At 37.4% G+C, this 24314-nt stretch overlaps 1 long non-coding RNA gene across 2 annotated transcripts in view; it reads right to left on the bottom strand.

Annotated features, from left to right (window-relative positions):
• LOC112654891 (uncharacterized) overlaps window positions 1-24314 on the bottom strand; it is a 203410-nt gene that overhangs the window by 142635 nt on the left and 36461 nt on the right. For both annotated transcript variants that reach the window (XR_007402539.1, XR_007402540.1), the window contains exons 6-8: window positions 23421-23563; window positions 18637-18894; window positions 11933-12059 (exon numbers count right to left, since the gene is read on the bottom strand). This is a non-coding gene — a long non-coding RNA (uncharacterized LOC112654891). The remainder of the gene's footprint in view (window positions 1-11932; window positions 12060-18636; window positions 18895-23420; window positions 23564-24314) is intronic.

Raw genomic sequence — 24314 nt, 5'->3', positions numbered from 1 at the left:
TGTTATTATTCTATATTAACCTTAAAAACTTCTCTTATGAAAATAGCACATAATAATTTATTAATAGGGAATTTTAGATATATTGAAAGTATTCTCAAAGTTGTCTACTCATTACAGTGTGTTATCAAAAAAGTTTGGGGTCACTGCCTTAGAGAATATTGCATACCATAGGCTTATTACTCTCTGTACATGCTTTATGGTACATAATCATTTAATATAATAGAAATAAACCAGCATTTAGTGATCTAGATTCTAGTCCAATTTAAAAAGCTGTAAAATCCCAGGCAAGTCAACTTACCTCACTGGGACATTTTTGCCCATCTGTAAAATAAAATGTTTGGCCTGACTGATCCCTACTAACCCATCCAGTCCTAAAATTCTGGTTTTAAGATGTTCTTTCTATGAGACTATGAATTTACAGCTTCATATTTTTAAACCATAATCAAATAATAACTCCTCATAGAACAAGTGACTTTAACAATAACAAAGACAATCAGAAAAGCCAAAATGAATTTTGAGAAAATGAATATAAATGTATATTAGATATCTGATCTCAAGAGTGAAAATCTGATTGATCATTTTATAAGCATTATTGCCTGCCAAATACTAGGCTCGGTGTTTTGTTTTTGGAGGAGACAGGAGGTTGCTGTTCCTGACATCCCAGAGTTCTCAATTACACTCTACATAATATTTGATAAATAAATAATACCAACACTGGTTGAAAGCTCGTATCATTGCTTAATTCTCATTTTACATTTATTTATTTACATTAATTCTTTTTTTTAGTAGATTTACACCGTCATATGCAAAGGGAAGGCAATAAAGCAACCTATTTAGATGACCTGAACAAAAATGCATTAGAGGATGTTCTTGTTTCTGAGTGAAATGCAAAAGAAGTTTCATGTATCATTTATCTAGGCTCTGTTCCAAAATCACCTCCTAAATCATACCTTTGTTTACAAAGAACTAAGTGTCTGCTTCTTTTGGCCCTTTAATGTTTTCAGTCTTCCTACTGAGGATGATCAATAAGTAGTCAGGACTATAAAAAATGCCACTCAATAATAAAAGACAATGTACCAAATTTACTATAGTTTATATTTGTAAACATACTCTAAAAAGAACATTCACCCTAAAATGTGCATGCCTCTGAGATAGTCTTGGGGAAACAACCTTTTAGTTACATAACGAAATCATTCCTACCATGGAGACTGAGCCTGAGGGCAGTTCTATTCAGCAAAAGTAGATGTAAACATAATTAAAATATACAGCTAACCTGATGTACAATCATTTGAAAAAAAAACTCCATGATTCACTGGAATTACTTTATTCACTCATCAATTCAACAAATACCCACTCTACACCATGCACTGTTGTAAACTAGGGAATCACTAGTGAAGAAGACACAACTCTTGTCCTTCAAGAGTTTCCATTCTGGAGAGAAATAAAGTTATGAATCAAGCAAATCAATAAAAAATATAATCCTTGATAGTGATGAGAGATCTAAGGGAAAATATAGCAAGACTTTAGGAGTTAGAATGGCTATAATGACAGTAAGGAATTTTCAATAAAATGATAAAGATAGGAATCTGATGAGGTGTCCAGAAGTTTTAGTCATGAAAAGGATTGAAGAAGTCTGGAATTTCAGGTGTTTTCAGAGTTCTAGATGATACTATGTAATGAGTAGAACATAGCTTACAGGATTTGGAATAGAGTAAGAAATTCTAATGTGAAAGCATCAATCAGGTGGTCCAGCAACAGGAATATTAAATGTTGGGGAGGGATGAAGAGAGAGATTCAGGCAAGAAGCAAAAATCTTGATAAATATGAGGAAGTAACCGTTGTTAGAAGACAGTCACTTTAAACAGTAGGAAACAAAGCTGGACTCTATTAGCCTGGAATGATGAATGGGTTTTACTGAGAAATTGAAGAAGAATAATTTCACTGCAATCACTTTAAAAATATTTAAAGAAAAAAATATTTAAAGAATGCCTAATTGATCTAAAAATATAGTAAATCTAAAAAACTATGCCTATAGGAGAATGAGCAGTATTTAGTTTAAATGACTTCATGGGCCAAATTGTCCCCAGTGGACGAAGGAGACTAAGTCAGGGAGGAGAAAGAATGTCATAAATATTTTGTGAAGAAGTAAAACAAAAATAGGAGCCATCACAAGAGTTGGGCCAAAGGTTAGCAATGGAAGAATGAATCCTGAGATAAAGGAAAGCCCAGAATAAAATGAAGATTAAAGTTTTTAGAATAGGGTAGGTGTGTCTAACTGGCTTAGTGGGTAGAGCATGCAACTCCTGATCTTGGGGTCTTGATTTTGAGCCCCACGTTGTACATAGAGATTACTAAAAAATAAACACATTTTAAAAACAAAGAGAAAAAAAAAAGAGGAAAAACAAACAGAAACAAAAAGATAATAGGATAATCAGAGGGACTTCTATTTTGTGTTCATGAATGATAGGAATACAAAGAGTAAAGAGATACAAAAATATAAAGTCAATTCAAATCACTTATAGTAGCAAACTAAGTTCTATAATATACAGTGTAATTTATATAATATATATCAGGCATATATAGTGTTATATATGCTGTTGAACAACACAGGTTTGAACCAAACAGGTCCTCTTATTCATAGAATTTTTTTTTTTTTTTTTACAGTACAGCACTGGAAATGTATTTTTCTCTTCCCTATGGTTTTCTTAATAACATTTTCTTTTCTCTAGCTAATTTATTGTAAGATACAATGTGTAATACTTGAAATATACAAAATATACGTTTATCGACTGCTTATGTTATTAGTAAGCCTTCTAGTCAACGGTAGGCTATTAGTCATTACGTTTTGGAAGAATGAAAAAAATTATACTGAGATTTTCAACTGTGTGGAGGTCAGTGCTCCTAATCCTCACCTTGTTCAAGGATCAACTGTATTTTTTTTTTTTCCTTCTTAGGATGTTTAAGAAGACCTCATTTAAAAAAAAACAAAAAAAAAAACAAAAAAAAAAAACAAAAAAAAACAAAAAAAAAAAGAAGACCTCATTTATTCATTTACTATTTCAAGAACTATTTTTGGAACATCTACTTACTAGTCAAAACCATAACCAGGAATAGTCAGGCGAACATGAACACGCAAAAACATTCAATAACCACAAGTTTCATAACAATTGTACTAAAACAATGAAGAATATATTCATGCTAAAATAATGATATCATTTGGGTTATTTCCCTTTCCTAACCCAGATCCTTTTACTGCTAGCTGATTGATTTATGGCTGAGAAAGATTGAAGTGTACGCACCTATTCACAGATCTCTAACGAGAACTTTTACTAAGTCCTTAAGCTTAGAATCTTACACTTACGGTAACATAACCAGGGTGGGCATGTGAACTTGTATTGTTAACCAGTATATTAAGTTTAAATCTGTTTTCCCATTTTTTTCTTTATCTTTTAGAAATTATAAGAACCCTTACTAAGCATCTTGATGGTATAAAAATAGGATCGTCCCACAGTCCAAATCAGTCATCCAGTGGCTAAAACTCTTTAACAGATACCTTCTATTTCCCGAGTGTTAAAAACAAGACAACAGGCCCAAAATGGAGCCACATATATGAGCCCATATCACTAAATCAGAACTTAATTATAATGCTGAGCACTAATTAGGTAATCTACCTAATAGACTCTGGATCTCCTAAAGGAAAGTGGCTTTGACAGAACCGATCTACTTTTTGCCTCCTTGTTCTGACTCCCTTCTATGAAAGTTTTCATTTTGTACAGCTCCTTGGAGCTGCTAGATGGGCTGCCGCGGAGTCCATAAATCACCATAAATCATTGAAAAAAATCATTAGGATCTTTGAAATTTACTCAGTTGAATTTTGTTTTTTAATTGAATAATTTATTAATTTACTAAGTCTATTATCAATAAATTTTTTTCTAGATTTTATTTATTTATTCATGAGAAACACAGGCAGAGGGAGAAGCAGATTCCCTCCGGGGAGCCCAACACAGGACTCTATCCCAGGACCCTAGGATCAGGACTGAATCACCCAGCTGCTCCTGTTACCAAGAAATTTCTGTAGAAGTAGTCACAGTTAATATGCCTTAGTACCAATGCTTTTTTCATCTTTAGTTTTTAAGTTAAACAACATGATGTGCTGAACCTCTGAAGGTGAAAACCAGTTTGAAGTACTCTTGATTGAGAGGACAAGACAGATTGTTACCACCAGCCTACTTCCCTGAAAATTCCACAAAAATGATCAGGATAAAATCTGTCCTACACTAAGTAAAAAAAAAAAGAAAGAAAGAAAGAAGAAAACAAAGAAATGCGGAAAACCAATCAAACAATAGGAAAAATAAAATGAATTATTTGATCATGTCAAACGACTTACATTTTCAGTAAAAATAGCTAATTGTCTCTTTTTTCTTTTTTTGTAAAGTTTACCTTTTCCAGTCACTGTCACCAGAATATCTGTAGCAATGTAAACCTGTGTTTATGCTGAAACTGCCTATAGAGTAGTAGCAGTTGATATTACAACTACTCCACAAGGAAATTTCAAGGGATATATTTTTTATGGGGGAAGAGAGAGACAGAAAGAGAGGCAGAGAGATAATTTACCACAAGAACCATTTCCCCTTTAGTGTAGTCCAGGTAAATAGCTTAAAACTAATGTAGCGTAACAAACGATCATTTCCTTTTTCTCTTTTCATTCACTCCGTTTTCACTGAAAAAGAAAAAACTTCATAAAGAAACTTCTCTCAATAAACATCTAAGAAATATATGAACTCTTCAAGGCAACACCATCCCGTAGGCTTATACAGGCTTTGGGATCTTAAAGGAAATTTTACATCTTAAAAGAATTCACTGCTAATTAAATCAACCTTTATGCTACACTTAGGAATAAAGACAGCAAAATGTAAGAAAGACATTTCCCAAGATCACTCTCTCCGCACACAGCCGTTCCTACCATTCTGTTAGCAAATATATCACTCTTTTGTTAACTGCAGATAAATTCTTGGTCTTCCTCCTTGCTTGCTTTTTCACCCTTTTATTCTATCTAGAGGGTTGGGTTTGTTTTTCCTGACAGCACTTGAGATTTCTAAGCTACCACAGCGGTGCCAGCCCATACTGTGCACAGTAAGTGAAGAAGAAACAATCTGGCTGTTGTTTTAACACTTTGCAAATAGCAGCTTATTTCTCCTGCTTGATTTTTTGCCCCTGGACATCCGGCAGAGCAATATTCAACCCACCAAATAAAAAACAGGTTTCCCCTTCATCTTCTCCACATGTAAATTTGGCAATTTGAGATGAATATTTAAAATTCAAAGGAAAGTTTTGTTTTTCTTAATCATGCATTGGGATTCTTTTATACAATAAGAAATCTGTTACCTTTCTCAAAAATTTTCACTTAATTCTAATCACTCCTTGGAATTTATGCCAACTGCAAGAACAAAAGCAAGTCTTTTTTATTTTTTTTTAAATGGGTCCCAATGACAAGGCCCTTGATCTACATTGCTAAACTTCATTGCAAACAGAGGATAAGAACATCGTTTTCTCCATTTTGTTGAGTGCAACAGAGGTATCAGAAAGAGTACTTATTAAGCTTGCATTTATACACCGGAGTTTTAGTAAGTGTTCAATAAAATGGCCCCTCTGTTACAAACTACTGATTTTCCCCAGCAACTCTTACTAAGTATTTTAGGTTACTATTCTCAATATTTGGTGTGCAAATCAATCACCTGGTCTGATTAAAATTGAGATTTTTGCCCCAAACCTAGAAATTTTGTTTCAGTAAATATGTGAGTGGAACTCTTGAACTTGCATTTGGTCAGATCAGTTGAACAGAGGTGGCTCAGAAAGTGGATTTGATAAACACTGTTGGCTACTCTTATTGGCTTATAAGCTTACTAGGAGACACACAGTATTATGAAGGGAATTGAGCGTCCTTCTCTCTCCTCCCCTCTCTACCCAAAAGAAAATCTTATATTGAAGTCCTAACATTCAGTGTGGCTGTGTTTGAAAATGGGGCCTCAGAACACCTGACACCTGGGTGACTCGGTGGTTGAGCGTCCGCCTTCAGCCCAGGACATGATCCTGGAGTCCTGGGATCACGTCCCACATCGGGCTCCCAGTGGGGAGCCTGCTTCTCCCTCTGCCTGTGTCTCTGCCTCTCTCTGTGTGTCTCTCATGAATAAATAAAATCAGAAAAGAAAAAAGAAAAGAAAAGAAAAGAAAAGAAAAGAAAGAAAAGAAAAGAAGAAAAGAAAAGAAAAGAAAGAAAAGAAAGAAAAGAAAAGAAAAGAAAAGAAAAGAAAAGAAAAGAAAAGAAAAAAGAAAAGAAAAGAAAATGGGGCCTCTAAGTAATTAAGGTTAAATGTGGTCATAATATTGGGGTCTTGCTCCAATAGGATTAATGTCTTTATAAGAAGAGACAGACACCAGAGAGGGAGCTCTCTCTGCATGTGCACACTACTGAGGAAAGGCCATGGTGGGAGATAGCAAGAAGGCAGCTATCTGAAAGCCAGGAAGAATGGCCTCACCAAAACCCAAATCAGCTGGAATCTTGAGGTTGGACTTCTTGCCTCCAGAACTGTGAGAAAATAAATATGTTGTTTAAGCCACTCAGTTTGTGGTACTTTGTTAATGGCAGCGCAAACAGATTAATATACACAACTCGTATCAGAAATTAGTTATTCCAGGTCTCTGGAAACCATCTCCGGCCTCCTCCTCTTCACCCCTCTGCCTTTGACAACTTACCCCCTTGGACTAGCCAAGTGCTAGTATTCCTAGTGCATTAGTATTAGTATTCCTCAGTGCACTCATTAACCTACCTGGTTCCCTGAATATTTGATTTCATCTTGGGTATATAATACATGGGGTTCAGTTTTTAATACTTTAAATCAGAATAATAACACAGAGCTACAGAAAGACCCAGAGAAGGGGTAAAAACTGCTTAAGTGAATCATTTACTCTCCTTGTAGCCCACTTTTTTCTTTCTTTTGACTTTCAAACTTGATTTATTTGGTATTGGATTATTAGGATATATTGAGCAGAGGTTCTTAACCTGAGATCAATGCATAAATTCCAAGAATACCCAAATATCGTTTGCAAAATTTTGGTTACAGAATAATGTCCCTGGTGAAAGAATTTCAGTGGGGTCCACTGATATGACTTCCTTTAAAATGTAAAAACCTACCTACTTGAATTAGAGGATGTGTTTTGCCAGGTTCTTAGTGTATAAATAAGAGTTTCTTTTGCCAAATTAACCTGGTAAAATAACCCTACTAAAAAAGAAATAAAATCACCTATAAATGTTTAAAGGCTTGGGTCTTAAGATGGAAAAGAAAAAAGTACAGTAACTATAATAGACTATTTCAAGTCCTATCACTTCTTGGATCTTTCCTGACCTCTCCAATTCAAGCACATCAACCTTTTCTCAAATCCTCTACCTTCCTATCTGTGCTGCCATTGGTGCTTATACTCTATATCTAGCTATCACCAGTTTATCTTTCCTTAGCAGACATTCTTTGCCTTTTGTAATAACTATGACTTGTATGATGGAGATTGGAAACCGAGCTGGAATTGCAAATAACACAAAAACAGTCTTTGAGAGAAAACCAGTACAATAGCCATAGAACAGGATTTCTTTTTTAACGCAAACAATAATATATGTTCCCTTTTAATTGGATTTACAGGCACTATTTATAAACTGTTGTGTCTTACCAAGCAACCATCCATACTGTCACAGAAAGAAATGAGTGAAATGAGGGAATATAACCTATTAGATCTAAGAAAAAGGAAAGTTTTTCAAAAATGGTAATATTTAAAAAGCAATAATTACCTTCTATAACCAAACTGGCAATAGTATTGATGTACATGTCATGAATTTGACAATTTGAGACCACAATAAAGTAGGCTTAAAGAAGATTATACGTCAACTTTTCTTGGTAATTGGAAGAAAAGTAAACTATTTAAAAGCAATATAGAAAGTAGTTTTTAACAATTACAAAATATCAATCTGTTCACTTGAAGAGATAAAAGGTATGACTTGAATTAAAAAGAGTGACAAAAAAAAAAAAGACTGACAAAACTTTAGATCTGCCTTATATGGTACTGATTCTACTCTATAGCAAATGCTTATGGTGAAGTTCATGAAATCAGTCCATAAAAATAGAAAACTTAGGCTAAAGTTATTTTTCCAAATTGAGATTCTTTTAGAAATGTTAAAAACACAAGAGACTTTATCAATCACTGAATTAATGACACTAATTTAGACTTAAAGCTCTAAATGAACTCAATCTGACATTGCCTCTTAAGGTCTGCAAAACTGGCAAAATAATTTTAACCCTTTTTTTTTTTACAACAGAAATGAATTCAACACTCTGAAAATATATAGTTCCAGGTAATACCCACTGAACTTAAAATCGACCATGTCATATTAATCATTTTCCTGAGGAACATACAAAATAATTTTTACAAGTAATTCAAACATTGCATTTAGATTAGTTTATGATCTACAACTATGACAACTCACAATAAATAACCTTGGATTTTGACCATTTACCTTAATTCTTAAGTCTTCCTTACTGACAAGAGAACTTTACTTAATTTTTTTTATAAATAAGGAAATCCTAACACTCAAACTATAATTCAACATTTGATGTCTCCTATGTCACTTTGTTTTCATTGGAATGTAGGTGATTATGAATTTATGTCATGTTATCAAATCTTCTTCCTCTCAGACTGAATGTCCCTTTAACTTCCTGAAGGATATCTTTTAAAAGGGAAGAAACAAGAAAAGTGATACAGTAGTGGTCCATTTGAAAGCGGATAAAAGCAGCCCCTTGGAAACTTAGTGCAAACAACTTGGTCTGGGAATAACTTGGCTTTCTCATGTGAAATAAAATTGAGAAAGATACGTGTGCTAAGGAACAGGAGCAGCTAGCTATGAGTAGGCGTAACATTTCAGACTCTCAAAATGAGGGAACTACCCAGTTTCTTCCTCAACCTGAAGAGCCACACTAGAATACGAGCTGGTGACTGGGGTCAGAATAGTCTCTCAAACGCTGAAGTTGACTTCCAATTTCTGCAATGCATCAGAAATCCTCCTGGTACAGAATACCTAAGAATAGTGCATAAAATGTGCATTTTAAGAAAACTTTTTTAAAAAATGCATTGATGAGCTAGTAGAAAAAGGGGAATTCTCAGAATTGTCAACAAAGTACAAATCCAGCAAGTCCAGAAGCACTAAAACTGGCATCCCCAAGGCTTTGAGTCTAACTGACCACAGACTGATTTAGAAAAGCATTAAAAAAAAAAAAAAAAGGCTAATCTCCTGCAAGTTGGGAAATCAGAACATCATGCTGGACACCCAAACACCTCTGACCTTGGCGGATGTGACCCAGACAATATTACACGTTCATCATAACCTTTCCCCTTCCTGGGCATTGAGGAAGATGCTCTTTCCCAGCCTCCCCTGCAGTTTGTTTGGGGCCGTGTGACAGCATTCTGGCCAGTAGAATGTGGGTGGAAATAATGTACTCCATTTCCAGACCTGGCTCTCTGGAGGTAATGTGTTCCACATATTAAAGTAAAAAATGTGGGAAAACAGCCCACTCCACATCAGACTTGGCTTGGGGAAAATAAGCCATCATTTTCTTAAGCCACTGAAATTTTGCGGCTTATTTTAACTACACTTAGTCTAATAATTTTGATTATTATAATCATTGAATCAGGAGGGGAAAAAAACTTAAAAAAAAAAAAAACCTTGCTCTGCAGAGAAAAATAATAGGAACACCTGCCTTCAATAGGATATAATGCTGGAATTAATACTAATAGGTATGATGGGGGGAAAAATTCAAGCAAAAAATTACTTCAGAGTGTCCCAAAATTCTTAGAGGTCCCAGGCATGTTGCAGATGAAATGCAAAATTTCCCTCTGGAAACAAACTGTAAATCTAAGATTAAATATTCTCAAAGATACAATTCTAGGATTATATTACAAAAAAAAATATCAAACCACAAAAGGAAAAAAGCCACATGCATGAGAGCTGAAGCAATAAACTGCAGAAGCAGAAATACAAAAGCTACATATATTAGAATTATCACAGAGAGTTTATAAATGTTTATATTAATAAACTACAGTAAAAATCATAATTAAGCAGTAACAGAATCCCTAAGTTTCCCGTGTGGATTTGGAAAGAACCAAATATAAATTCTAGAAACTAAAATATACTAACTGAATTTAGAAATTCCAGATTAGACACTAATTACATCATGAAGATAGAACAAATGAACTGAAGGAAATGAAAATAATATTTAGAATGTAGCACACACAGAAAAAAACAGAAAATATAAGGAAAGGCTAAGAAATCTGTAAGCTAGATTCAGCTGTTCCAAAGTAGGCTTATAAAAGTTGATGTCGGTAATTAGAAATAGGACCAAACAGAAATTCTTGAAATTTAAAACTCTTCGAATGGACTTAACAGAATAAATACAACAGGGAAACCAGTAAGCTGGCAGATAGTCAGAAGAAACTATCCCAAATACAACTTAGAGGGAAAAGAAGCAGCAAAATACAGACAAGAGAGTAAAATATTTAGACGGTATGGTGAGATGATATAATAAACATTTAACTGGACTTCTAGAAAGAGAATTAGAGAGAAAGACATCATAATATCATACATAATGACAAAAATTTCCAGAACTGATAAGAGAACTTTTAGATTCAGGAAGCTGAATACATCTCAAGCAAAAGAAAAAAAATAGTCAAATAAATAATCTATAATCAAACCCATCCAAAGAAACTGAATAATACCAAATACAAAAGAAAATCTTAAAAGCTCAACAGAAAGGACAGGACCCTTAGAAAGGACTAACATTTAGACCGACAATGTATTTAACAATGGAAGGCAAGAGAGAGTTGAATTAAATCATCAAGGCAGAGAGACAAAATTTTCAGTATATACCCAATTAAACCATATTTCGGGAACTGGAATGAATTAAAGATGCTTTAATGCAAACATTTACCAAGACTAGTATCATCAACAAATGCTCATTAAAGGAATTTCTAAAGAATGAACTTTAAGAAATCAATTTAAAAGGAAAGCTAAGATGAAAAATGCCTTTTAAGGCTAGAAAATGGCAGATATAACAAATCATTGAAAGCTGGACTTTACCAAACAATAATATTAACAATGCGTAATTGATGGAATTAAAACTAATGATGAGGGGACTTCTGTTTTAGAACAGAATAGGTCAACACAGGAAAGGACTGTGGCCGCAAACGGGTCACAACCAGATAAATTATAAACATATTTTTAAAGCATCAGAGAAGTTCATAAGCAATACACTAAAATTCCAGAAAAAAGAAAAACCCTTTTATGTGAGCAAGGATTTTTACGTTTTTTTCCCCTATGGGTACTTTCTGATTCGGGGTGTTTGCTCAAGAACTGGCTTGATCAGTGGAGCCCCAGCTTTGGAAATGAGAAGCCAGCAAAACAGTGAAAGGGTCCACATGACCAATAGGACCAACTGGAAACCAGCGGGGTTCCAAATGCACAACTGCTCTTCTTCACAAAACATTTGCTATCTTTTGGTGCTATAGAGGAAGCTGTGGACTAAGCCAAAAGCTTCCAGAGGTAAAGTGCAATCTCCAGGAGTCTTATAGAAATGGCCTAATTGGGGGTGCCTGGGTGGCTCAGTCAGTTAAGTGTCCGCCTACAGCTCGGGTCATGAGCTCAGGGGTCCTGGGACCCAGCCCAGCATCAGGCTCCCTGCTCAATGTGGGGAGCCTCCTTCTCTCTCCCTCTTTTTTGCCCCTCACCCCTGCTTCTGCTTTCTCTCTCTCTCTCTCCTAAGTAAATAAAATCTTTAAAAAATAAATTTAAAAAAAGAAGAAGAAAAAGAAGTGGCCTAATTCAAACATACTATCTTACCTTCAGAGAAGTCACTATATTTTGAAGCAATTTTAAGTAGGAGAACCGGAGAGCTGGGCTGATCCCCTCTGAAAGGCAGAGCTGAATTCTCTGCAGTCTTCCAAACCTGAGACAGAGATCCACCAACCTAGAACCAAAACCCCATGCAGGAAGAGAGAGAGCACCGCAAACATGAGCAGGGGGCAAGTAGAAGTGGCCTGAGTTTACTAATACTGAAACCCAGCCCCCAGCCTTGATTAGTGTCTGATTGGATTCATGTGCCCCAACCTTCATTCTACTCACCAACAAAGGAAGATGGTAGCCTCTAAAGCCTCTGGTGTAATATCACATACAATGTCTAACATGTATTAAGAAATTTCTAGAGGGGCAACCCAGGTGTGGCCCATTGGTTTCGCATTGCCTTCAGCCCAGGGCCTGATCCTTGAGGCCCAGGATCGAGTCCCACATCCGGCTCCCTGCATGGAGCCTGCTTCTCCCTCTGCCTGTGTCTCTGCCTCTCTCTCTCTCTCTGTGTCTCCCATGAATAAATAAAATCAAGAGAAAGAAAAGACAAAGAAAAGAAAGAAAAGAAAAGAAAAGAAAAGAAAAGAAAAGAGAAAGGAAAAAGAAAAGAAAAAAAGAAAAGAGAAATTTCTAGAAATGTAGGGATGAGGAAAAATGCCCAACTCATGAAGAAAAAGAAGGAAGAAGGAAGAAGGAAGAAGAAGAAGAAAGAAGAGAGATGACCCAGATAATGGAGTTAGCAAACAAGGACTTTCAATCACCTCTGGTTAATATGTTAAAAACAATAGAGAAAAAAGAGAGATACAACAGCCCAAAGGGTGGAGAATTTGGGAATTAAAATCTATACAAGAGGATCATATGAACATTCTGTAAATAAAAAGGAAAATATCTGTACTGAATAAATTAAAAATGAGTTGAACAGCAGACCAAGTGTAGCTGAGAACAGTGAACGGGAACTAGGTTCTAGTTTTTTCCCTCAACTAAGAAAAAGGTTTTGAAAAATGGAAGCAAAAAGAAAAAAAAAAAAAACTGGGCAAGAAAGCACACACCTGTACAAAAATCTAAAAGATAGTAAGCCGTTGTCTTTGTTCAGGTAGCCCAGAAAACCGACTCTGATGAAAAGACCTGCATTCGGATGTGATTGGTGAGAGCTCTCGGAAAATCTCTGTTGGGAAGGGAAGCGTGACTGAGCGGAGGGAGAAGGGGGAGAGGCCTGGGTCGATGCTGTGGGAGCTCTGGAGTTGAGATTGGCCTTTGGAGATGTCCCCGAAAGAGGCAAAGCTGCTGGGCATTTGTACCTCCTCACTGACCTGTCATTGAATGCAGGTGCCTTTGGGGAAGACCTTGGCCAACAACCCCGCACAGCAGGAGCTCAGCCGTGGGTTGTCAGAGTCAGCATTCCGGGCAGCTGGGGGAAGCAGTGGGGCGTCAGGGGTTCCCCCAGGCCGGTTCACCACAGCCTCCACCAAAGCCCACACGTCTGCGCTTGAACCCACCTGCTTTACACAAGTTCACCCACCTGGGAAGGCCTCCAGGATTCTGGTTTCTCTCTTTTCCTGTGTCAATTTACAAGGACAAAGTTCTGATGTTCATAGTCTCTCTCCTCTGCCAGTCATTCCAGACTTTGCCCTGGGCTGGCTCAGGGTCAGGTGGTGTACGTGCTAGGGCGACACAGGCGCTTATTCTGAGCTTCTGTTCACCAAATCTTTCTTTGGCCATGGCTGCCCCCTTCATCGATTTACCATCCAGAGTGGGCAAAGAAATATCCAAGGCAACAGCACAAGGTCATTCGGGTTCTAAGAACATTCTTCTCTCCCTTTACTGTGTAGCAGAAGCTCTGTCTTCTAAGGGATAGAGTCCATTATTGTTGCCAATATAGTGACTTTTTCTGGCCAGCTCATCTCTTAGAATGAGGAACCATCAGTGATCACGTGGCAACCGTGGACTAAAATTTCACAAGACTGACTCTGTCCCCCATCAGAAGCGTTCTTTCTCTGGGAATGAGGGTGTCCATGAGCTTACAGTTCCAGGTCCCGGAAATACAAAATCCCCAAGCAGATAACCAAGAGGGATGGTAAATGAGGCTGCTCCTATTTCCAGGCCTTACTTCTGATTCTTTGTATTCGAGCTACTTGAGACAGAGCACATTTTCATATTTCTGCTCAGGCTGTATGATGCGTTCGAGAGGACGGTGCCCTGTCTTTGCAGGATATCACTTCCAAGCAGGCACTTTGGTTGCACCTTTAAAAATCCATGCCATTGGGATGCTTGGGTGGCTCAGCGGTTGAGCATCTGCCTTCAACCCAAGGCGTGATCCTGGGGTCCTGGGATTGAGTCCCACATCGGGCTCACTGCAAGGAGCCTGCTTCTCCCTCTGCCTGTGTCTCTGCCTCTCTCTCTCTTTCTCTCTGTGTGTGTGTGTGTGTCTCATGAATAAATAAAATCTTAAAAAAAAAAATCTATGCCATTACTTGCATCAGACCAGCAGTTTCTGTGTGCTGTGGTAGGTGAGAGGACCAATGGATCCCAAGTCATGTACCTACTGCTACAATCATTTTGATTAAAGGGGCAGAGCAGCAATTCACAACTAACTGGAAATGGTAAAAGATAGAGTCCAAAGCAAATCTTCAGGCACAGGGAAGTTGAATTAATAGATGGTTCAGACAATCCATTGCTTCATTGCCCCATCCCTTTGAATCCATACTTATGGCCTAATAAGATTTCCTTACAATCGATTGGCCACGAGAGAAAAACAACAGAGGCTTAGTTTGCAGAAGATGCCACAAGATATTACAGTGAAATGGTTTATGTTTATACAACACTATTCAACACTAAAAAATTAATGAACAATAACTATATACAAGTGACATCACCAAGGTGGTGACATAGGTCATTCCTGATTTTCCATCCTCTTGTAAGAAGAACAACTAACAATGATTCAAGAATAAGCAAATCCACTTGGCGAATCACAGAACACGGGGATAAGACTGAAGCGCCCCCTGCATCACAGATACCAAGACACACTGCACTTGATGTGAGAGGTTGACAGCGTTGCCCTTCTCCCAGACCAGCACAGTGTCACATGGTGGAGAGCACACCCCTGAGCCTGCAGCTCCTTCGGTGGGAAGAGAGAACTGAGACACAACCAGCCCTGCCGTCCCCAGCACTGGCTCAGGAGGTGTCACTACTCTCAACTTGCCCCAAAGGGAATCTGCTGGGCTCAGTCAGTGGGAATCCGGCTGTGATGGAGAAAGGGGGAGAGGTTAGCAACAACTAGCACACGAACTCTGGCAGAGTTTATACCACAGTGTCCAAGTAGAAGGCCCCAGCGGTGGTTTTGCTCATCTGCAGCACCAAATTAGTGGTGCCCTCTGACCAGGGAACTCTGTAGAGTGAAGATCTGCTTGATTCAGATCCTCTAACGAGGAGTTCTGCTATCCCGAGGGCCTGGTTTGCCCACACCCAGGCCAGAAGCTGAGTCACAGCCCCACCTCCTGTGGAGAGTGCCTCCCAGACACATCTGACCAGAAGAGCTATGTAGCAGATCATGCTAAAACCAAGGGGTAGGTGGGCAGAGCTGATCACCCCCAGAGCAAAGCCAGGACCAGGCATGGAGGGTTTCTGTGCTGCACACAGGCTGGGGATTGATTCATAGCCAAAGCCATGGGCTCTTGGATCCTTCCAACTGGAGTGTGTTTGAGAGTTGCCTGGAATGGCCGCTCCCCTTCCCACCCAGGCGAGGGAGCTGAGGCAGCTCCACCCGCCCACAGTGGCTCCCCATCCCATCTGCCTAGAAGGGCTGGCGAGAACATCTGGAAGCTGTGTGGCCCAGAGGTGCTGGAGCTGAAGGAAGGGCAGGAAGGGCCAATAGTTCGTAGGGCAAAACCATCGGACCTATTTGGCCAGGGAACTATCATGTCACATGCCTTCAACAATGATATTTCTCAGTAAAACTGGGCGGGGTGGGGGGGTCTATATGCATCAAATAGATTCACCTCCAGAAGTTAATTCAGTGAAATATATTATAGAAGACATTTTTTTAAAGATTTTATTTATTTATTCATGGGAGACCCAGAGAGAGAGGCCGACAAACAGGCAGAGGGAGAAGCAGGCTCCATGCGGGGAGCCCACTACGGACTCCATCCAGGACCCCAGGATCACCCCCTGAGCCAAAGGCAGACACTCAACCACTGGGCTACCAGTCTTCCCTATAGAAGACTTTTTTACTAGTGGCTCTCAATCTGGGCTGCACAGTACATTTCTCTAAAGAGCTTAAAAAAACAAAAAACAAAAACCGATGCCCGAGCACCAATTTAATTATCCTGAGGTGTTCGTATCGATATCTGTAGGAGCTCCTAATGATAACTAGGCTTGAGAAACATCACTTTGTGCCCTTAATATACCCTTTTGTGAATATTTTGTATTTCAGAATTTTTTACATTTTTTTGAATTTTTTATTGGTGTTCAATTTGCCAACATATAGAATAACACCCAGTGCTCATCCCATCAAGTGCCCCCCTCAGTGCCCATCATCCGGTCACCCCCACCCCTGCCCACCTCCCTTTCTACCAACCCTTGTTCATTTCCCAGAGTTAGGAGTCTCTCATGTTCTGTCTCTCTTTCTGATATTTCCCACTCATTTTTTTGTATTTCATAATTTTGTAAATGACCAAAGAAACAGGAAATAAACCAATTCTCTAGCAGACTCGCTCTGATGTATTGACCCATTTTGCTCAGTGCTTCATGGCAGCCAGGTCATGTTTATTGGCCTTTAGAGACAAGCCATATAAATGTTCTCATGAGGTAATGACTGCTCCCGGCCCAACTCAGTCAACTCTGTTTGCTCTTTCTCTTTAGTCACCACCTCATCCATAGATGAAATCCACCCGGGCCTTGCAAACTCCCTGCGTCAGAAATACAGGCATTTTTCATTATGCTGTTTGATCTCTGATTTTTTTAATATTTCTCTTTTCTCTCTTCTTGTTGCATTTTCCCCTGACTTACGCCTTCAAGTTCTATCACTTTGGCTTTCTTCTTTCCTTCCTGACAATAGCTTTAGGTACTTTTCTTTCCACTACTTTGCCTTCATGGAAATGTCTACACATTCCCAATGAAGTTGACCATTTTAGATAGAAAAGAAGAATTAAAACTCATTAACTGAGGACCTTGTCTTCTCAACCGGTGAAAGAAAAAAAAATAATCTCATGAAATGAGGGTATTAATTCTGAAACCCTACCACAGGTTTTTCTCTACTTTCATAAGTTCCTAAGAATTACACAGGTGTGGGATCAACAGTCAAGTTTTTAGATGTCACTTCGTCAGGGTAGGGCTTTAATATCCCATAGAAACAATATATTTTAAATATCCCTGAATTCAAATCAAAGATATCAAATGTATAGACAGGGAAGTAGGATCAACCAAGAAGAAACTCAAGGAACTGAGCCCAATCAAATCAAGTCTAGCTTTATTTTTATCATCTAAGCAAAGTCTGAAAACTCAAGCAAGTAACACTTTGGGGACATTCAAGACATGAAGCATTTCAAATTCCCATTACCGAATGTGAGTTGCTTAAATGTTAATGGTATGCTGAGAATAATTGCAATATTTCATCAGTACTTTAGAGAATTATACTGGGACATAGTAAAGGTTTTTGTTATGCGAGATCTTGCAAATGAATTATTTTTCTAATACCTTTGAAGGGCTGCTTTGTCACAGTATTTAATTAAAAATAGAAAATAGAATATTTTCTGAAATATCTCTAATTTTTCAGGTATTTTAATTTATTTCCAGGAGGCATCTTGAAAAAAATAAGATATATGCTAGGCTTATTCAGCTGTTTATGACATTTTCCAAAATATTTTCTTCATATAATTGTTAATAGAAACAAAGTTTAGAGATCACAATTTCCCAAACATGGTAACAGAAAAAGACAGAAAAATATCAGTTACCAAGAAACTAACATTAGAAGTATTATGTAAAAGTAGTTAACTTGAAAGATAAAAACTAATTCATTCAAGTATATTTCAAAAGATTCCTAGCTTCCAAAAAGGAAACTTGCATAGGTCAAACTAGTCTTTTCAGGAAAGAAAGTAAAATTAGGCAATTAACCTTTTAATCCACTTAACATTCTAATTCCCTTCATTTCCGAGTTATGCAGGCAGCACAAGGATAATTGCTGAAATTTAAAGGAATGTGAGAGAGAGAGTATGGTAGGGTGTGTGTGCATGTGTGTATATACAGAGGAATTTGATAATAAAAAGTAAAAAATACAAAGACTATATGAGGAGATTTTAAAACATTCTTCTATAAGAATATATTTTTATGAAGGTCAAATTTGAGGTTATTATTTTTATACCTCAATAACTTAAGATGATGATAAGTATTATATCCTGGATTTTTAAAAAAGAAAAAAAATATATAACACTTAGAAAAATAAAAACATCTACCTAGTAGAATCCAGTTACGATAATTGTACAAAGCTGACCTAGGGCAGAACTAGAGCACATAATGTACTCTTGGAAGTGACTGTGAGAAGAAGGTGCATTTATCAAATAGGGACAATGAGGAAGCATCAGGATCTTCATGCTTCTATCCAAATGGGGATACTTGAATTTAGCTTGGGTAGAAAGCAAGCAGGAACTTTTCAAATTTATAGAACTTTAAAGTAAGCAATTGCTCCCATAATACAGGGGCTAACTTACCTTAAACATCTAGGACATAGATTATTTCACAGCATATGACATCCAGAGGAAAAGCAGACCCCATATTGGTTGATTTGTGAGCACAGTTACATTATTCAAGGGTCAATTTGGGATGTAGTTTTCCTAAATCTTTCTGTACATCCGTCCTTGATCTTGTCTTCATGCTGGTGCTCGTGGTAGGATAACTGCGTAACTTCTAGGTTTGGGATCCAGATCCAGCAACATGCCTAGGTTTGGGATCCAGATCCAGCAACATGCCTGTGAAGAAGGGAACACACCTCTTTCAGTGGTTCTTCTAAGAGTAAGAATATTTTCCCCAGAATTCCCCAGCACTTCTCACATTTCATAGGTCAAAATAGCCATCCTCTTTTTGGAACAAATCACTGCAAAGGGATAATTTAATACCATGTAACTGGGTCATCAATGGGGTCATCAACATAGATAGATGTTGAGGCGATAACACCAGCTTTAACTCTATTGTATTGCTCAGCACATACAGCATGTATCATTCCATTTATTTAATAAATATTTCTTAGGTGTCCATCATGTGTCAAAAGAGATATAGTAGTAAACAATGCAGTGTTTGGCTTTGATCTCATGTAACAGTCTACTGGAATTTTGGAATAATTGAATAAATTTTTTAAAATACTATTTTAAAAATACTATGATACATAACAAAATACGTACCATATGACTAAAACTACCAAAGTCTGATAAAACAAATTTTTAAAAACTAAAAAATGAAGAGATATTCCATGTTCATGTATAAAAGAGTCAATATTGTCAAGATGTCAGTTCTTCCCAACTTGACCTATATATTCAATGCAATCCCAGGCAAAATCCCAGCAAGTTATTTTGTAAATATCAACAAACTGATTCTAAAGTTTATATGGAGAAGTAAAAAACTTAGAATACCCAACCCAGTATGAAAGAAGAATAAACTCAGAGGACTGACACTGGCTGACTTTAAGACTTACTATAAATCTATGGTAATCAATACAGTGCAGTACTGTTGAGAGAATAAACAAATAGAGCAATAAGACAGAATAGAAATCACAGAAATTTGATTTTTGACAAATGAGCAAAGGTAATACAATAGAGCAACAATAGTATTTTCAACAATGGCGCCAAAACAACTGGACATCATATGCAAAAAAAATAAAAAATAAAAAGAATCTAGGCACAGACTTTAAATATTCACAAAAATTAAAATGGATCATAGACCTAAAGACAAAATTGTAAAATTCCTAGAAGATAATAGTAGGAGAAGGCCTTCATACCTTCATGACCTTGGATATATGGCAATGACTTTTTTTTTTTAAGATATTTTATTTATTTATTCATTCATGACAGACACACAGAGAGAGAGAGGCAGAGACACAGGCAGAGGGAGAAGCAGGCTCCATGCAGGGAACGCGACGTGGGACTCGATCCCGGATCTCCAGGATCATGCCCTGGGCTGCAGGCGGTGCTAAACCGCTGGGCTACCGGGGCTGCCCGGCAATGACTTTTAGATACAACACCAAAGACATGATCTATGGAAAAGTAAATGATAATCAAGACTATTAAATTAAAACTTCTGCACTCCAAAAGACACTGTTAAGAGAATGAAGGGACAAGCCACAGACTGGTAACAAATATTTGCAAAAGATATATCTGATAAAAGACTGTTGTCCAAAATGTATAAAGAATTCTTAAAATTCAATAATAAGAAAACAAACATCCTGTCTAAAGAATGAGCCAGACTTTAGTAGATACCTCACCAAAGAAGATATACAGATGGCAAATAAGCATTTGAAAGGAGGCTCCACATCATACATCAACAGGGAAATTCAAATTAAAACAATGAGATGCCGCTGCATTCCTATTAAAGTGCCAAAATCTAGAACATTGACAATACTCAAAACTGGTAAGGATGTGGGACAATAGGAAATGGAATGCAAAATTCCATTTTAGAAGGCAGTTTGGCAATTTCTTAGAAAACTAAACATCCTACCATATGATCCAGCAATCATGCTCCTTGGTCCTTAGCCAGATGAGCTGAAAACTACATCCACACCAAAACTGGCACGCAGATGTTTATAGGAGCTTTATTCATAATTACCAATACTTGGAAACAACCAAGATGTCCTTCAGTAGGTGAATAGATAAACTGTAATACATCTGGATAGTGGAATATTATTCACACTAAAAAGAAATGAGCTATCAAGCCATGAAAAGACATAGAGAAACTTTACATGCGTATTTCTAAGTGGAAGAAGCCAACCTTAAAAGGCTATATGGTATATGATTTCAATGATACAACATTCTGGAAAAGGCAAAACTGTGAGCATAGTAAAAAAGATTAGTGGTTTCAAGGGTTGGGGGAAGGAGGGGGATGAATAGTCAGAGCACAGAAGTTTTTAGGGCAGCAAAACTATTGTTTCTGTATAATACTATGGTGGATCCCTGTCATTATACATTTCTTAAAACACATGCAACGTACAAGACCAAGAGTAAGCCCTAATGTAAACTATGAACTTTGGGTGATTATCAACATAGGTTCATAAACTATTATAAATGTATGCACTGAGGCTGTGCATATATTGGGGCAGGGAGTATACAGGACTATTTAATAGACTAAAGTCTATTAAAAAATACTAAGAACCCTAATTAGGTGCTGGGATAGGAGTATAGAAGTTGGGGGTGGGGGGACAGTCAGAGAAGGATTCCTTAAGGAAACGGCTTCAGACTGAGACACATAAGGTGCTTAAGAAATGCCAGGCAAAGAGGGTGGGTAACAGAGGGTGGCAGAGGGAGACAGAGAGCCAGTGTATCACTGGCTCATGTTTATATTGTCTATCCATATCCATCTTCTCTTTCGTCTCAGGTAGTAGGATGATTGTCTATATTCTGGAGCAGAAATTTAGACACAACAACATGGGGAGGAATAATAACCTTTAAAGAAAACTGTCTAACCCAAATTTTTAGCTGCACCTGAAATAAGATCACATTTCCCAGCATTCTTTGCACCCAGGGATGGCCATCCAATTAAACTTAATACATGGTATGGATACAGAAATGCTATTTGGTACTTTGTCTTTTGTCTTTTTTTTTTTTTTTTCCGTCCTGCTCCTAAGTCAGAGATGCCACATAGACAGTGAGGTTGAGGACACACATGGTGTATGGTGGAGCATCAAGATAGAAGAGTTATGGGTCTCAGCCAACATATCCCTAGAAGCATACTTGAACTTATATGTAAAAGAGAAATAAACTCTCTTCTTTAAGCCAGGGTCATTGGTCTTTCCATTACACAGCAGACCTTAATTCCAACTAATTTCATAAGCAATGACTTGGGGAGGAGAAGAATATGGCATACGGCAGGAACTGAAAGGAGATCAATGTGGCTGGTGTAGAATAGGCAGGAGACTGGAAAGGGTTCAAGAGGAGGTAGGTAGCATTTATATGAAGCCCTGTAGGCCATGTTTAAAAATCTAGACATGATCCTAGGAGCAACGTGAAGACATTAAAGAGTTTCAAGCATAGGAGGGAAGGGATAAAATTCACGTTTGAAAACGATTTCTCTAGCTATCATGCTAAGAAAGGATTGCACGGGTGGCACACGTAGATGTAGTGAGCCTCATTAGGGACCAGTGGAAGTCACCCATGAAAGGGATTTGTTAGCTTAGACTCAGGAGGTGGGAATAGGGTTAGAGAGAAAAAAGCTGACTTGAAGAGTCTTGGAGAGAAAGAAAAGCATTGGTGATGGATTGGAGATGAGTTGAGGAATCAGGCATTGTGCCCAGGTTTCTCAATTGAGAGACACCTATGTACTAGGTTAGGGAACCCTGAAGGAAGAATGGCTATGGGATACGTTGCCACTTTTTGAATATGTCCAATTTCACAATCGTTTGAGACATTCAAGGGGGAAAACCGCCAAGTAACTAATATCGGATGGAATCCTACTTATAAAGGAGACTTATAAAGGGGAAAATTGATGGGAGTTACAAACCTGGAAGTCACCGATTAGAGATAATAAGTGAAGTCATGAGAGAAAATAGTGTGGGCCTTCGTTTTTTGTTTTTTTTTTGTTTTTTTTTTGGGGCCTTCGTTTTTTAGTCACAGTGACCTAGGGGGTCTCCCCATCTCCTCATTTCCTCAGTTCAGCACAATATGATGTTTATAAAAATATCACATTTTAGGGGCACCCGGGTGGCTCGGTCAGTTAGGTTTTCCACAGTCTAACCTTAATCTCTTTGTGGTGAGTCCCTAAAGTCAAACTAGATTCTAATAACAGCTTAATTAATCACAGAATCTCAGAATTGGAGGAAAACTTAAGTGTCTTGTGCAGAACTATCTCTTCCAAAATAAAACTGTAAACAAATTTAATCTGAAAATTATGCTGTCTGCATTTGTCCAAACATGTAAAATGAATACAAAACAGCCCAGGATAAGCATCAATAACCAAGAAAGGCTCATAAAAAGTCAAATAATTATTTTAGGTCTTAGGTGTAGTTCCATAAGAAAGATTTTTTTGTTATTTAAAATAAAAAGCAGTGCACAAATGGCATCAACAATTATGCTGAAATATTTTTTCACATTCTTCTGACAAATGTGGGATTTTATATGCAGGACAAATATCCAGTGAAAATACTAAAGGGTCCCACAACATTTCAGGACCTGAAGCACAGTATCTCTCAGTGACAGGTATAGAATGGGCTTAAATACATTTATTAAAACAAATGATTATATGAAATATTAATCTTACTCTACTTAATTAACATGCTAATGGATTAGTTCCTCACCTTTCTTCTTATACATAAATTACCCTTCAGCTTGCTCATCATTTTTCATTTCCCCAAAATACAGAGTATTAATTACTTGTAGCCAAGATGTAGTCTCTTCTCAACTCCCATAATTGAAGTCATATTCAGACATAGTTCAACCCCTGTATTTAAACAAAGTATATGCTGGATTCAGACAGAGATAAACAGTAAGTACATCTTAAAATGAAAGGAAAAAAGATTTTTGAAATTAAAAAAAATAAATGTTGTATGTTGATTTGCAGCCTGGAAGCTGGTCCTAGCCACAGAGAAACCCTTTCTTTAAAGCCACACTTGGATCAGATATGAGACAACATGGTTGTTTCAAGTAATTTCCTTTGAAAAATCCAACTTCAAATATATTTTTTTTTCACTGCAGTGAAATGATCATGGAAAAAATGATTGCGTTGTTCCGTTCGATGTGAGAGGGATTGCTGATGCTTTGGTACATCTTCTAACTGGACTGTGATGTGTTGACAAGCAAGGGAAGTACCGCCTTTGACAAGTCAGGTGTAATTCCACCAAAATGTTCAAAGAGGAAAGGAGGCAAAGAATGCTGCGTAATTCTTATAATCAGTACACTGAAATTTGACTCAGGCTGCCCTTTATTGATTATATGAGCTGAGGTAGCTGATGAAATGATGGAGAAATCATCCAGTTCCTCAGCTTATCTCTAAAAATCAAGCACTGCAGGCAAGCTACAAATAAAAACAAACTGCCTTCCATTTTTCTCTCTTATCAGAATTCAGTTACTAAAACCATGGGTTTGTGAGAATCTGAGAAAGTGCTGCCTCATTCAGAGGGACCTACATCACCCTTGCTTTGTCCTTGAGAAGATCCTCATTTAATAGAAAATTAACATGTGGCTGCTTTCAA

Source organism: Canis lupus, chromosome 15 (genome assembly GCF_003254725.2).
Source record: "Canis lupus dingo isolate Sandy chromosome 15, ASM325472v2, whole genome shotgun sequence".
NCBI lineage: Eukaryota > Metazoa > Chordata > Mammalia > Carnivora > Canidae > Canis > Canis lupus.
The sequence above is the reverse complement of the archived record's forward strand: the minus strand, read 5'-3'. Positions and strand labels throughout refer to the sequence as shown.